General features: G+C 49.4%; 1 protein-coding gene across 1 annotated transcript in view; it reads left to right on the forward strand.

Moving 5' to 3' along the window:
- CYRIA (CYFIP related Rac1 interactor A) overlaps nt 1-15,664 on the forward strand; it is an 89,957-nt gene that overhangs the window by 32,006 nt on the left and 42,287 nt on the right. The window contains exon 2 of the mRNA XM_053925132.1: nt 11,462-11,621. The gene's annotated coding sequence lies outside the window, so the exon portion shown is untranslated. The remainder of the gene's footprint in view (nt 1-11,461; nt 11,622-15,664) is intronic.

Consider the following 15,664-nt stretch of genomic DNA (forward strand, 5'->3'; position numbering starts at 1 on the left):
TTGCCATGTCTGAAGGTGTTATCATGCTGTTCCTTTGGATTCTGTAACTTTAAAGAAAAGAATGTGTTTCAGGCACAAGCATCAGAAACAAAGACATTCATTAGCTGTTTAGCCTTTGGGGCATTTCTTTATCTTTTCTGAGCACAGGCTCTCCCCTCTGCATTATGGGCACAATTCAGGCCCCTGTTGCAGGGTCGTGGGGGTGGGAGTGCATGAGAGGCCAAGCCCAGCCAAGGATGGAGCTGGTTCTGACACAGTGGTTGTTTTGAAATGTATCTCTCTGAAGGTCTCTTGCTTCCACCCTGTGTCCCAGGACCCTTCCAGGATTGTAACCAGCTTGCTCCTGAGCTCCAACTAAGTCTTGGAGTTGAGCGGTTAGATACCTGAACAAAAACATTCTCTGGGTGCAACATCTGCATTGGACTGGGAGTCTGCGAGGAGCTTAGGGCAGCCCCGGGGCAGCCTTATCCTTCCCTGGGGCACAGCCCCTCCTTCAGAAAGCCAGGGGCGGGCAGGCAGGTGCTCAGGTGGCTTCCAGCTCTGGCATTCTGTGCATCGCATTTATCAGAGCTGAGTGAGCTGTCATTCATAGACCAGAAAGGGCAAATCATCTCATTATTCTGCTCGCAGTTCTGGTGCCTGGGAAGCCACTGGGTCCTGCCACGTCTAGAATTAGCTCTGAACCCTTGGGCTTTTAATTAAAGGGCTTTGTGAGTCAGATGGTTTATGGGGCGATTCAGATCTTCAGGGAGACACCGAGGGAGGTCCTCTGTCCCGTCATCATTGTCTACTCCTTGAGAAATCGGCTGCCACTCTCTGTGGGAGGATGGGGGATGGGGAGCCTTGCAGGAGACTCCTGGGGGAGGCTTGTGGTCAAGCCTCCCTCTCAGTCCCCCGACCCCAACCCCCAGGGCCAGTCAGTGTGTTCCATGTCACCACATGTTTCCTCGTGAGTGCCTGAGCTGTCAGCCCAGTCCGACTGTGATATGGTTCCCCGTGGCTGCCACAGTGCCTGGAGTGTTTCTTACCCAGTGCTGTTTCTGCTTCTGGTGGTTTGTGCTAAATGCATTTTCAGTCCCGAGTGGTACAAGGGATAAAAAGATTGTCTACAAAAAAGTAGGCTGTGTCAGAAGCAGGGCTGCCTGGTGTGTGTTTTTAGCAAATGCCTCCCCAGAGCAGGGTTTGAAACCCTCACCTTTCAAGATGTTTCTACTCATATTAGAAAGTGACTTAAATAAAATCGCTCTCTGACCACTGCCTCTGTGACTGCCAGGCCGGTGATTATTTGTCTAAGTGGAGGACCCATGGCTGGAATGTCACACCATTTTTGTCCCTGTTCCTCACAGAGGAGGTGACATTGCATGTGTCAGTTTCTTCTGCCTGTTGTCATTTGGGGAGTGGGGGCATGTGTACTCCCTGGCGTGTGGGCCTGCTGGACAGAGCACATTATGGTTTCAACCGTACCCATTGGGTTTTCCCACAAACCAGTATTGAGCACCTACTGTGTGCCTGGCACCACATTAGGGAAGAGCTCTGGCTTATTCTTATTCTGTCACCTGTAGCAAACCTCACAGTGTTCTGCCTTTGACCTCCAAGGTTCCTGAGAACTGACCAGGTTCCTTTAGTTTTCTCCTGGATGCTGATGTGTTAGAGGAGCTTGAATCAGCCACTGGGTTTGAATCTCTTTAGGTCAAGTTTTCACAACCTCATCACCAGTAACATCTTGGGCAAAATAAGGCTTTGTTGTGGGGACTGCCGCCCGCATTGTAGGATGGTTGCAGTATCTCTGGGTGCCAACAGCACCACAGTTCAGTTGGGACAACCAAAAATGTCTGCGGACATTGCCAAATATGTCCTCGTGACTTTACATGGACCATGATGTCCTTCTGTCCACTGTCTTAGTGTATAAAAGTATGTGTATGGAAAGCAAGGATTTTTGTCCCCCTTTAATAGAGTAATTGAGGACCAGAAAGTGAAGAAAGTTGCCCATCAAACAGTGAGTTGGAAGCAGAGCTGTAGCTACAATGTCAATGTCCTGTCTCCCCAACCCAGTGTCCTTCTCATGGATCTATTTATGGTGGGCCCTATTTATGGTGGGCCAGTAAACGTCTCGTAACCGATGTCCTGGGGAAAACAAAAACAAGGCACACTCGATTAGAAGTGTTTGCCGACTGTGGTGTAGGTACTCCCGCCGTTGCTGGTGTCTGCTTACCGGACCTCACTGAACGTGAGGTTGGGAGGAGGTGCGTCTAATTGGCTCTGCTAAGCCGGTGTCACCGGGCTGCAGGACACACGGGGTCCATGGGAACTTTGCTCAGATGTTCACCTTGCTTCCTCTGGACCTTGTCCCTCCACCTGTCCCCCTTCTGTCATAATCACACACACACTTATTTCCGTGAGGTGTGATGGGGAAGCATTAGCCCCATAAGGGCTTCTTGATTGTCTGATTGGATAAATATAAAGCTGTTAGAATGGAATATTCTTTCTCCCTTTTCTGTTGAATAAACATTTCTTTTCATAATCTTTCTGTCTAAGGGTCGCAGGAGCAGTAGGACATCTTGGTCTCAGAGCAGACTCCCTAAGGAGCTCATCAGTGGGATCTCCTGGACCGAATGAACTCCTGGGCAGGAGCTGAGGGTGGTTGCTCAGCATCAGATACGTTGAGTGTGCAGCACCTGGAGGTACAAGGTAGTGAGGGCTAGCATGCTGTTGGATGTACTAAGCTAGATGGAGTACAGGAGAAGGGTGTTTGGCTGGAGTTTCAGTCCAGATAGGAGCTGTGAATTCCTTAAGCCTCAGTATCCACACAAGTGAAAACAGAAATGATAACTTTCTCCTCACTGTTGGTGCAAAGAGCAAGTGCACTGTCTTATGTCTGAACTTCAGATGCCTGCTCTTCCAGTTGGCTGTTTGGTGGATTGGCTGGTTGTCATAATACTGAAAACTCATCAAGCCTAAGGACTTAGCTGGTCTTGTGTTTTTGACCTTGGCCATGGTTCTATACCATATCCTCCTAGGCATCTTCTCCATGGTCCAGCATTAGACCTGGGGGAGCCTGGGACTGTGAGAAGAACCTTCCTCTACTTAGCTGAGACCTGGTTTCTCATCCCAGCTTTGGTGCCACCTCATCACATAACCTCAGGGAGCAGTTTGCCGTGTCTGGATGTGGGTAGCCCCAGAGGAGGGGCGGGAACATGCTATGGCATTTGGATGTGATCCTGGAGGTAGCGGAAAGTACTTGAAGGATTTTAAGCAGAGGAGATGCATTATCAGAGGTGCACTTTAGAAATTTCTTTCTGTAGGCCCCTGGGCCAGAGTCCAGGCAAGATGGAAACAATTAGGAGGTTGGTGCAACAGCCCAGTCAAAAAGTGATGAGGCGACCCATGGGCGCTCAAGGCTGAGTGGCGCTGGCGGGAAGTGCTGAGAGTTCAGAGGAGAGGACATGGTGAAGTGGGGGTCAGCAGTATCAGAGGAGACGCTGTGGGGGAGGTGAGGCTGCCTCTGACCGGCCCTGATGGATGACAGGAAGAATGGAGGCATATGGAGGTGTGAGTCCATTTGCACATCAGGGCAAGGAAACAGGAAGGTGCAGTAAATCATGTGGGGGCTTCAGTGAGAGATTATATAAAGGGTGGTCCTCACTTTGTACAGACTTGAACACCAGGCTTAGGAATATGGGCTTTGCTGGACGGTGGGATTCTCATGGGGAAAGGACATTTTTCTGTAGTTGATTTCTGTGGGGAGTTTCAGCATTTTTCTCTCCTCAGCTCCTACCTCTGTTTTTCCAATGGCCAAGTGCAGGGTTCTTGGGACCCTGGTGAGGGGTGTGTGACTCACCTCCCACAACCCTGTGCTGTTGGGGAAGGCAAAATCGCCTGGAGTCTTGAGGATGAATGAGGCCTGAATGCTGATCATATGACTCTTGATTTGCCTCGCAGCTGGGCCCGGGGCCGGGAGCAGCTGTACTATTATCTCAGTCGCCAGTGTTTGCCTCCTAGGCCAGGGTGACCCTCCGTCTGTGGGGCCATGTAGATAAGCCGGCTCCCAGCTGTCGCAGGTACCTTCTCAATCATTCTCCCTCGTGTCAACTCTGACTCTCCCCCCTTACTGAGAATAATGGAAGTTGCCGTTGTCTCCCATGCCTGCTTTGTGAGAGCACATGTGGATCTGTCCCCAGAGGTGAAGGATGGCTAGCCTTGTCGCGTTTGAGGAAAAATAGATTGGCACTTTCTGGGAAGTAAAGCAGAGTTTGCGGGGAAGTGGGACAAGCCAGACATCATTACCTCTGAGTTTCCCCTGAGAAAACTGAGGCTCAGAGGAGTAAAGTGACTCACCCAAGGTTGCACAGCCAAGAACTGGTGGGGTGAAAACTAGAAACCAGCTACCTGTGGACTTCAGCACATTCCTATTGGATCTGCTGGGAGCCCTCTGCAGGACAGGCTCCTTTTCATGGGGTTTTTAGCAGAAGGCTGTCTTGTAGAAAATTACTTTCTAAGAGGGCAGTGAGTACCATCGGTCAAGCCCTTACAGAAACACTTGCTTGCAGGGCTGTTCTAGGCTATGAGGGTCCCAGGTTCCAAAGCCCACTGGATGGCAGGGGGTGGCTTGCCCAGTGTTGTGGAGAGATTTAGGGTCAGAGAAGAAACGGGAGCCCAGATCACCTGCTTCTCAACCCACAGTGTTTTGCCACCTATCAGCATAAGCCACCCAGGAGGTGGCTTTTGTTGGTGGCACTCTAGGCCAGGGGCCCCCGGGGAGCTCACAGGTGGTTTGTGGCACTTGGTGATATTTGCCATGTAGGACCCATACGGTTTTGGGTGCGTGTGTGCTGCTAGTGTGTGCAGATCTCTGCAGCAGCCTAGAGTCGTCAGGAACTTGGGCAACAAATCGCTCCAGCCAGACTGGCTCTCGGGTCGTACTCAGTGCGATATGGCCACGCCACCAGTTCTTAGTTTCTTCCTCTTAGGCAGCCCTGGCCCTGGGCTTCCATACAGTTATTTACTCTGATAGTCTAGGTCAGCTTTGCCCCACTTATTTAGGGGCAGTTTGTGTTTGCTGAAGTTCAAAAAGGTTCCACATACTGCACTGACCACTTTTAACATTGGGTGACCCTAACAGCCCCGAAATGGAGCTATTGTTTTCATCATAGAGACGGGGCAGCCAAGGCTCAGAGAAGTTACAGTTCACCAGTGTTGGGTTCGAGACCCCAGGCTCTTCCCACGGCCCAGTCCTCCCACTGATACTCACGAAAGCATTTCATACACTAGCTCACTGTTGGGTATCACAGGCAGTGTCGGGGCACGTAAAGTCCTGCCCAGCCTGACACCAGCCTCTTTTCTACTGTATCCCTGCCACCTGTCTCCTCCCTCCCCGGCCACACTGAGCTGCTCATTGTCCTCTGGGAAGCCGAAGTCTACAGATTCAATCCTTGATGTTTGTCATTTGTGCAGGGCTCTGGATAAGTAAGACATTCCCCTCCTGTCAAGAAACTTTCCATCCGGTGGCAGAGATAAAACATACACATGAATAGCTATGGTACTTTAGAAGAGAAAGCTCCCTGGAGCCCGGAGAGGCCGGCCAGTGCAGGGCATTCATTGTTAAGATCTGCGTTTGGCAGACTTTGCATCTGAAGATCAGAGAGAAGAAATGAGGGACTAAAGGTCACATGGCTCAGCCAAGGCCAAGTTGGGGGTAGAGCCTGGTCGCCTTGCCTCACCATGAAGCATTCGTGCTACATCAAGACATCATCCTGTCTTGTGGTCAGGCACAGCCTCTGCAGCCTGAGCTGCTTGTTTCTGTCTTTGAAAAAATTTTCAAATTTATTTTTCAATTACAGTTAACATGTATTATTATATTAGTTTCAGGTGCACACCATAGTGATAAGTCATTTATATACATTGCACAGTGATCCCCCAATAAGTCTACTACCCATCTGACACTGCACATAGTTATTACAATGTTATTAATTATTCCCTGTGCTGTCCTTTACATCCCCATGGCTATTATTGTAACTGGCAATTTGTACATCTTCATCTCCGTCTTATTGCTGCCTGCCTGACGGAGATGAGGCAGTGTCAGCTGCACATGCCTCCACCTGTTAAGTCATTAAGGTGACACTCCTTCAATTGCAGCCCTAGGAAGAGAGGAGGGGCTGTGAAGTGCCCCAGGCCATCTGAGATTTGATTGTACTGATGTTTGCGGTTGTCCATTGTCAGGAGAGAGGAGGACCCTGATCTCCTGTGATTTCTAACGAGCCTCCCACTCCCCATCCCAGAGGAGGACCTGATGTGAAATCCTGTCAGAGAGAAGGCCTCGACCTTGGCAGTTTTGTTCAGTTGAAAATCCGGGTGGGGTTTTCTGAGTTCATCAGCCAGTTTGACCAGTGTCCTCCCACCATTCATGTGGGGCACTAACCCTCAAGGCTGTGCCAGTGGGACAAAGATCAGAAGTGATGGTGAACCGCAACCCTGGGAAATGGAGCAAACGGGGCTTCAGAGTAGAGACCTGGGCTCTTGTCCTGGTTCTGCGGCTCTGCTGTGCCTTGCCGTTGGCCACTGCCCTGCCTCCCACCCTGTGCCAGATACCCCATCTGCAGTGATAGACAGGCCCCTCCTTGGCTGTGCAGCACAGTGGTTGGAGTGAAGGCCATGAGATTGGTTCAAATATGCACTTCACCACCAACTCTGTTATGAATGTGTGTGCTGTTAACTGTGGGCTGGTCACTTGGCATCACTGAGTCACTCTCTAGTGCCTTATCTGCAAAGCGTGGCTAATGGGAGTCCACGATGGAAAGGAGGGCCAAGAGAGATAGTCGTGGGCCATGCCTGCAGCACGGGGCCTTGGGGGATAGTCAGTGCACAGTGAGGCAGAGGAACAGTCTTCTGTCCCACCGCCGTCATCTACTCCTTGGCCTCTGACAATCTAGGACTGCCTGACCCCAGGCCACTATGGTCAGTCACCATCAGGTCTCTGGGCTGCTCCCATGACAAGCCCTCCACCATGGGTTCCCAGCAGGCTGATGTGGAGGGAACTGAGTCGGTGGAGAGAACTGGGTTCTAGGCCTGGCTTCTCCACCTGCTCACTGAGTGGCATTAGACAAATTTTTTCCTTCCTCTAGGACAGAGGTATCTCCTGAATAACATTAGTAATAGTCATAGCAATAGAGATAGTAATCATAATTGTAATGAATGGTAATAGTAGCTATGAGTTGAACGGTGTCCCCCTAGTCCCACAAAAGCTGAGCCCATAAAGCCTAAACCACAACCACCTGTGAACGTGGCCCAGTTTGGAAAAAGGGTCTAACCTATTTACCAAATACAATTGCTTGCAGAAGCTCCTACCCAAAACAGATAACAAGCCTGGCTGTTTGTGCTCCTGCAGGAGGAGGGCCCAGACCCCTGCCACCCAGCCCTCCAGGCATCTTGGGTCCCCTCAGTCCTGTGAGCTTCCATGGAGCCATTAGAAAATCTCTGTGCTCATGTCCTGTGATGCTCCTCAACTCAGTGAACCTGGGGGTGCCCTCTTCAGAAAGCTGACGCAGGCTGTTGCTTTCTTATTTGCATTTACTTTGCCTGTATTGCAGGGTGAGTTTGAGTGAAGACTATGTCCTGGTTTCAAAAGAACAGCCGATTTTTTCTCCTCTTGGGCTGAGATTCTTAAGAAGGCAGATTCTTAGGGAAAAGCCAAAGGTGGCTTGAGCTGCTGCCTCCATTCTCCCCAAGCCAGCGGAGTGAAAGGGGAGATCCCCAGCCAACGGGCCCAGCTCCACACCCTCCAGGCAGGCTCAGTACCTGCTGGCAGAGGGAAAAGGCCGGGCCTGCCCTAGCAACACGCTGCCTCTTGAGAAAATGGGGTCCTGTGTCCTGTTGGTGGCCTGCAGAATCTGCTGGGGGTTCGGGCAGCAGCAGCAGCTGCTTCCCACACAGGTTGTCCCTCTAGCTGCCGTAGGTGGCATGAGACCGGAGAGCCACCTAGCCCTCACGCTGGGGGGCCTGGCTGGTTTTTGGAACAGCTGCACATTCAGCTTCTGGGTGTCAGGGCACAGGGACCCCAACAGTCCTTTTAAAATGCAATGCTAAAACAAGTCACCCCTGCTTCTAACATTGTGGCATGACTGCTTTATAACCAAGCTGCATCAGCCCAAAAACCCAGCAGCTTTGGAAGACGTTCTGGTGAGCCAGGTGAGCAAATAGTGAACCTTTGCAAAGGAATATTTGTGTGGATTGGGAAGCAGGGGATTGTCCAGGATGCTCTCTACCAACAAAGAGGCACAAAAATAACTGGCCCATGGGACTGGGGATTATATTAGGGTGACCAAATGTCCTGTGTGTCTGGGACAGTCCCAGTTCATGCCTGTTGTCCCAGTGGCATTAAGAGTTCCCTTTTTGCTCCCGCAAGTATCCAGGTTTAGATGATAAGTTACATGGTTGCCCTGATTGCACATGACCGTGGACACGCACTGAGTGTACATGCAATGTGGATAATACATGTCAGTAAAAGCCCGTACTGTGGGGTTTCTCATTTTATTGAACTTATTGATTAATAAAATTACATTGAGGTGTACACTTCTATAATACCTCATCTGTATGTTGTATTGTGTGTTCACCACCCCAAGTCAAGCCTTCTTCCTTCACCATGTGTTTTGACAGCTCACAAGTTGGCTATGGGTTAGCACCCTTGCAGAGTCCAGGGTAAGGCACGTCACTGTTTCACAGCACATGTGGTTTACAGGTGGTGACATCATGGGACAAAATGTCACAGAGACCATGCTTCAGGTCCTTTCTCCTAGCCGACTAGCTCTCAGACCTTTAGGAAATTGCTTAGTGTAGCTCACCTATAAATTAGGAATAACCACACAGCCCTCACAGAGTTGGTGTAATTACTAAGTAACCTATATAATACATCTAGCTTATTTCCTGACATATAATAGGCTGCCAAAAATGGCATTATTATTATTATTATTATAATTATTCTATGACTATTATACTTCTGGCTTTAATCTCTCCATGTCTGAAGTGGGGAGAGATGACCCCTGTCCTGCCCTGCTCCCCAGGTCTTTATGAGGCTGAAACCACACCCTAGGGTCCCTCTGAGTGTTGTTGCAGTGTTTGAAGTGGGGACTTTTGACAGCATCTTGCTTGTCTGCCAGTGGGTCCTTTCCCTTCTGGATTCCCAAGACATCTTCCCTTACACCCACCCTGAGGACTCTGCCATCTCGGGCCCTCCCTCCATCCCCTCCCCAGCCTAGCCTACTTCCTCCTCCCTCCAACCAAGCCATGCTGTGTAAATGCTAAGGCCAGATGTCATTTACTGCTGCTGGCTGACTTGCGGGGAGGGGAAGGGTGGGCAGGCTGCCTCCAAAGGGAGGCTGGGGACCAAACTCCTGGTGCTGCCTGCTCAGCACCTCTCAATATTCCCACCTGGAGACTCACCACCTTCCTCTGCCTCTTGAATGAAGGTGTCATCTGTGCACAGTGTCGTTACTGTATTCCTTATTTCTTTCCACTAATTTGCCTTTCTATAAGGCCCAACCATTTTTTTATTTTTCTTTTTAATATAACTGCTTGGAGAGGGAGTGTTACATAGTGGCCTCTTGGGCCTGTTCATTCACTGCCCCCTCCTGGTATCCATCAGGAGGCCCTAACTATTATTAGTATTAGTGTTACAGCATGATTAGGTTATTATTATTAGGGGTATCTATTTGTGTGGTTGTTCAACTTGCCAGGTTATTGTCAGCCTTAATGATGCCCATTGGGAGTTGGGAGACTTTTATGAGAGTCCATAAACAAGTAAAATGGACAAAATACTCTGGAAGTACCTTAAAATCGTAGACACAGCTCTACCACAGGATTCTTATTTGGAAATTTGTTCTATTCTTTGCCCACCCCCAAGTGCCTGTGGGAAACAGTCCCTGTGCTGGGTCCCCTTCCTGGAACTGGGCTCTGGGGTGGCCCAGTATGGATGTGCACCCCAAGTCTCTTCCTGCTACCACTGTGACCAGCTTTCCCAAAATGCAGAGCCAGCCCCACAAAGACCAGCTCAGAAATCACTTTCTCATCAGGCCAAGGACTTCTCAGAGTTGCTGTGTTTTCTCTATCATTTCCTTCCCTCCCCCCTTCGCTTCCTGTTTTTTCTTCCTCTTTCTCCACCCCCAGCCCATCTCTCAGTCCTGTCCCTGTTGTCTGAGAACAGGAACAACTGTGGAGCGTTGAACATCACGACTTCCTGACTGACTGGCCCTCTCTGAGCTGCTGTGGGCTACAGCCAGAGCCGTGAGCTTCTCTGGGGCACGTGAGCCCTGGCTGGGAGCAGGGCAGGAAGCCGTGGCCTTTACAGCCCCTGTCAGAAAGAGAATCTCAGAAGAATAACCCTTCATGCCCTTACAACAATTTCTAGCTTCCAAAGAAGGTTCTCTTGCATTTGAACTAAAACACTGCGAAACTCCTAGTGTTTTGGCTGAGTACATATAGTCTGGTTTAGATGGACAAAACCTAGATTTGGCAGTGAGATATGAGTTTATTAATGATTCTGCACCATATTGTCTTTACGACCCTGCAGATCATTCCAGCTCTCTGAAGTCTGGTCCCCTAACCCTTTGGAAAAATGAAGTTAATGGTATTTAGAGAACAAATTAGGGGAATATATCTATGAGAGTCACATGGTGTGCTTGGCAGATATTATTTGCTTAACAAATGCAAGATCCCTCTTTTGGTTTTGGTTTTCTGCACAGAGGAATGGCTCTTCGAATGTACGGTAGCCAGAAAACTCACCTAATTAATGATCCCCATGGGAGGAGAGTCCATGTCTGTTACTGTGTTTTCCTGAAACATGGGGAGAGGCGGAGCCAGGGAGAGGCTGACTAAGTGACCTGCCCGCTGGGCACAAACAGGCCTATCTCTGGAAAGCAAGCCCACCCCCCACCGTGCTCACAGGTCACGTTGTTCCATAACAGTGTTTTTCTGAGGGGAAACAGGGAGAACCGTCCCAACCACATGCCCGAGGCGGGCTGTTTTACTAATTTAGCTCCCAGGGGTAAAACTATAAAAATGACAAAAACAGCAATCTGGAAAAAGTGCCACCTCCCTTTTTAAAAAATCTGGTTTAAAAAAAAAGAAAAGAAAAAGAAAGATTTCCCATTCAGGGTCAGTGACCAGTTGTTTGAGAACTCGGCCAGACCATGTGGCTGCTCTTAAAAAAATTCCAAAGGCCAGAGACACATTCTCATCTGGATTCCTCTTCCAAGCTGCCGGACCTTAGCGGAGGCTGTTTTCTTCTCTGAGCCTCAATTTCCTCTACGGCCAAAGGAAAGCATGAGATAAGGTTATCTCATCAATTTCTTTCAGTCCTGGGAATCTATGATTCTGGGGCTCTCTGGTCTCCTTAAAAAAAAAAAGTATTGTTATTAGAGGAGAACAGGAAATGGCTTCTCACAGTAACATGACTTGAATTCCCTTTTCACAGATTATCACTCCGTTCAGGACCCAGGACCGAGAAACCACAGGACTCAAGGGGGCCACAGCCCGGATTTGGGGAGCCAGGCTTGTCTTGGCCCGAAGGCGGCTCAGCTGGGTCATTCCATCGGCCTGGATTGGTGCATCTGAGTCACAAGAGCTATCTCCAGGTAAGGAACAACGGGCGTAGGGGGTGGCAGACCCCCCAGTCTTCCCCAGCCCCGTCAGGGTGGGGAATGTGTGATAGGCATGCGTAGAGAATACGTGCAAGTGTTGCGGATGGTCATTTACCAGATTTGTCTTCTGACTGGAAGCCATGCCTCCTAACGCCAGAAACATGTAAAAGGGGAAAAAAAGCACCTAATTAATAGCCGATGTGCCTTTCAAGGTAGTTGTCATTTGGAAGTGATTAAAGGTGCCTGGGTTCTATGAGTGCGTTCTGAGTGGGAGCTGTCTTGAGACTGTTGAGTGTTTGGGCGTGAAATAGAGGAGTTTAGAACTACGTGCCGGAGGAGAGCATGTTGGAGCTGCTTTAGGTTGGGCTTTTTGTTGTTGTTGTTTTTGCAGAATCCATTTTGGATGAAACGCTTGGGGTTCTTTCTGCCTGTCCAGATTTAGCCAAGCAGGGGGAGAAGTCTGTCTGGAATCTCTTTCACTGTAACATTTTTAGAGACAAATTGAGTTCATGAACTTGTCATCCAAGAGCGCTTGCGGGGCACAACCTGCCGGTCAGCATTCCCCTTGCCCTCTCCCCTCACCGCCAATGCGCTGGCTCTCTCATGACCTCCCTCCTCGCTCACCAGTCGGTTATGGACACTTTTCTTCTTATCTACAAAGCAAGGGTCACATCTACTTGCACTTCATTGAACTTGGACCTGATGTGAGCTGACATTCCTTCCTGAAGACCAGAGATCTACTGAGAGTTTCACTCCTGGACTGCGTTGTATTAACACAACTCCTCTCAGCTGGCCTGGCATCAGGAGTCAGGAAGGGCATGCCCATACACCGAGCGGGCCACACACCTCTTACCCTTCACTAGTTGCTGGTGTCACCTTCTGCCATTCTCCTCCCAAAACTCCTTCTTTCTCATCCAGAGATCTTGAGTTTCCTTGAAAACTACAACCAGAGCCTTTTATAAAGCTGAGCATAGTATAGAAGGTCAGATCAGGTGGTTTCTAAGGTATTTTCCAGTCCTGTGTTCCAGGATCTTTTTATCCCAGATTTGTTCCTCATACCAGGTCCTCATTCACTGGAGAATGGGGTGTACCTTGGGCTCCCCTTCTTCTTTCTCTTCCTAGTGTGGTTCCCTGAGCCGTCGCCTCATTCAGAAGGAGGAGATGAGTTTCGGAATTAGACACACCTGACTTCAAATCTCAGTTCTGCTATTGATTAGCTGAGTGAGTTTGCCTAGATTATTTCAGATTCCTGATCTTCTATCTTCCCATTTGTAGGATGGGGGCAGGACATTGTAATTTGTAGGCTTGTGGTGAGAATCGAAGGAGATAATGCATTAGCGTAGTTTCTGGCTTATATCAGACTTCAACAAATGTTACCTTTTCTCCCTGTCCAGCCTTATTTAGAGCTATTTAAATAAAGCTTTTATCCTCCACTGGGATCCATTTGAGCCTTGGGCCTAAAATCCAGGGACGGGCCTTGTGTATACGCAATGTAAGTCCCAACCAGTTACAGAAGAGAGGAGCTGTTAACAGGCTCTTGATTTCAGTGCTTGTCTTCAACAGCAGCCTTCCCTCGCCTCTGCAGCCCTGGCCAGGGTCCCCTCTGCAGCCCAGCCCTCTGGACTGCTTGCTCTGTTAGAGCTGACTTCAGGGCCCGCCCTTGACACCATCCTTTGTCACGGGAGGTGCTCGGTGAAAACTAACTCCATCCCGAGAGCTCTGTTTCCTCTAGACGAGCAGAGTCTCAAGACCCAGGGGAATATTCTGACAGCTGGGATCAATTAATCTGGGGCAGGCATCCTGGCCTGGCCCTCAGTAAGAGTTAGCTTCAAGTACATGTTTGTCCAGGCCCATGACATTGGTCTTCTTTCTTCCTTGTCTGTTACTCTGTGGGGCATCCATTCATTCCACAAAGGTTTATGGAGCATGGACCACGTGTCAGGTGTCCCTTTTGGTGTTAGGGGTACAGCACAGAACAACACAGAGTTCCTGTTCTTACAGAGCTTGCATTCTAGTTGGATGGAGGGGTTGTCAACAGGTAAATGGACATACATACATTGTATCAGGCAGCACTAAGTGTTTATTAAGTGTTATGTAAGAAAAATAATATATCTGAGATAGAGAGCTAGGAAGTTGGGAGAACAGACATTACTGTTCTATAGGGTACAAGGGAAGGCCTCCCTGATCTGGCATTATTGGAGCAGGACCTGAACAAAGTGAGGGAGGGAAGCATCTTAAAGGTCTCCTGCATAAAGCATCCTAAGTAGAAATAAGGATGGATGCTTTTGTCTGGGAGAGCATTAGTTATTCACTCAAAGACCCGTCCTGAGCAGTGGGTACTGAGACTGTGGACGTGAATGGCACAGGGGCCCGTGGCATTCATTCAAGGCTGCTGGGGGAAGTTGCATCAATAAATTAGACTGAAGTGAGCAGTTGTCCTAATTTGGTCATTGTGGAACCAATTTGCTAGAGTGGGAATTTTCCACGGGAACCACCCACAGGTCATTTCTACCAATTCTCTTGAAATTCGTTCGCCTAGGCTATTGCCAAGTCTTGGCTTCAGAAGAAAGGAAAGATCCGTTCATTCAGCAAACATTTGAGTGCCTGTCGTGTCAGCGCCAGTGCTCGACACCAGGGGCACGTCGTGATTAGATTCAGCCCGTCCTCGAGTTGTCTGTGGTTTCACTGGCAGACCTCCTCGGAACTAGACAACACACACCTATCAGTGCTGTGTAAGAGTGGGCGTGGGGGAGCCCAGAGCAGGGGCCCTGACCCGCCCTGGGGCAAGCTCCCTGGAGATGTGCTATCTCCACTTGGTCCTAGAGACGAAGGGTCATGAGGCAGGTGAACAGTGCGGAGGGTGGGACACTCCCGGGAGAGGGGGTTATAGAGGTTTCAGGCCGAGAAAAAGCATAAACAAAGGCCTGCCCCTTGGAGGAGTGTGTGTGGTGCCATTCACTGTGGCTGTGGAATGCGACATGAGGCGACTGAGAGACCAAGGGACTCCTTCACAGTGAGAGGCTGGGCCTTGCAGGTCAGCCCAAGGGGGCCGAGTCTGTCCTGAGGACAGCACAGCGCTGGGAACAGTTCTTTACGCAGAGATCGGCGGCCTGATAAGACTGGAGTTTTAGGAAGCAAAGCGTCTAATTTTATTTGCCCCCTGCCCAGTTCTTTAAAACACTTATTTTACCTCCGTTTCTTGTAATGGTCTAAGACCACAGTTTCCTCAGCTGTAAAGGAGGCTACTACACATGGACTGAATGACACATCCATCGGCAGTGGAAAAGCTTGTGGGGGTAGAAAAGGAGCCAACAGTTCCAGGAGCAGACAGTGAGTAAGAGTTTCGGACTGATCAAAGTGGTGTGGATACAGAGAAAGAGCATCTCTCTGCCCAGGGAAGATGGGGAAGGCTTCCAAGAGGGGCCATATGAGCTGGGCATTGAAGGATGAGTACGCGTTGGGATCTGGGAGAGAGACACTCCTGGTACTGAACAGCACTCAGTAAATAAGGGTGAACACTTGATTGATTCTCTGTGATGGTGACGGGGAGGCAATAGCAGAGTGATTGTCGGGCACAGATAAGGCCTCAACTCTGCCTTTTGGAACCCATTAGGAGCCACCTCCTCACCCTCCTACCTTGTTCCCAACAGTGACTGAAAATAATTAAACGGACTAATTTGAGTTGATCTCTTCTCTGACCCTATGGAGGTGTGAATGAGCAGAGTAGGATAAGGGGGAACAAGAAAAGAAGTAGAGAGGAGAGGAGGAGGGATCCATCCCCAGCATCCCCAAACTCTGAGTCAGCGGCATGAATTGCGCCAGAGCTCTCTGGTGGCAAAAGTCAACTTCTCGGAGAACTGGGTCTGCTTCTTCCCAATGGAAACTGACTGAGATTTTTAAAAATTGTGTCTGTCCTCCTACCTTCCTCTTAGAAAAAAATGTATATTTTATGGGCGTGTACATATGTGTGTTACACGTGTGTGTATACGTATGTATATACACATGTGCATGTGTTACACAGAGTTTATTTTAACCCA

This window comes from Desmodus rotundus, chromosome 5 (assembly GCF_022682495.2).
Source record: "Desmodus rotundus isolate HL8 chromosome 5, HLdesRot8A.1, whole genome shotgun sequence".
NCBI lineage: Eukaryota > Metazoa > Chordata > Mammalia > Chiroptera > Phyllostomidae > Desmodus > Desmodus rotundus.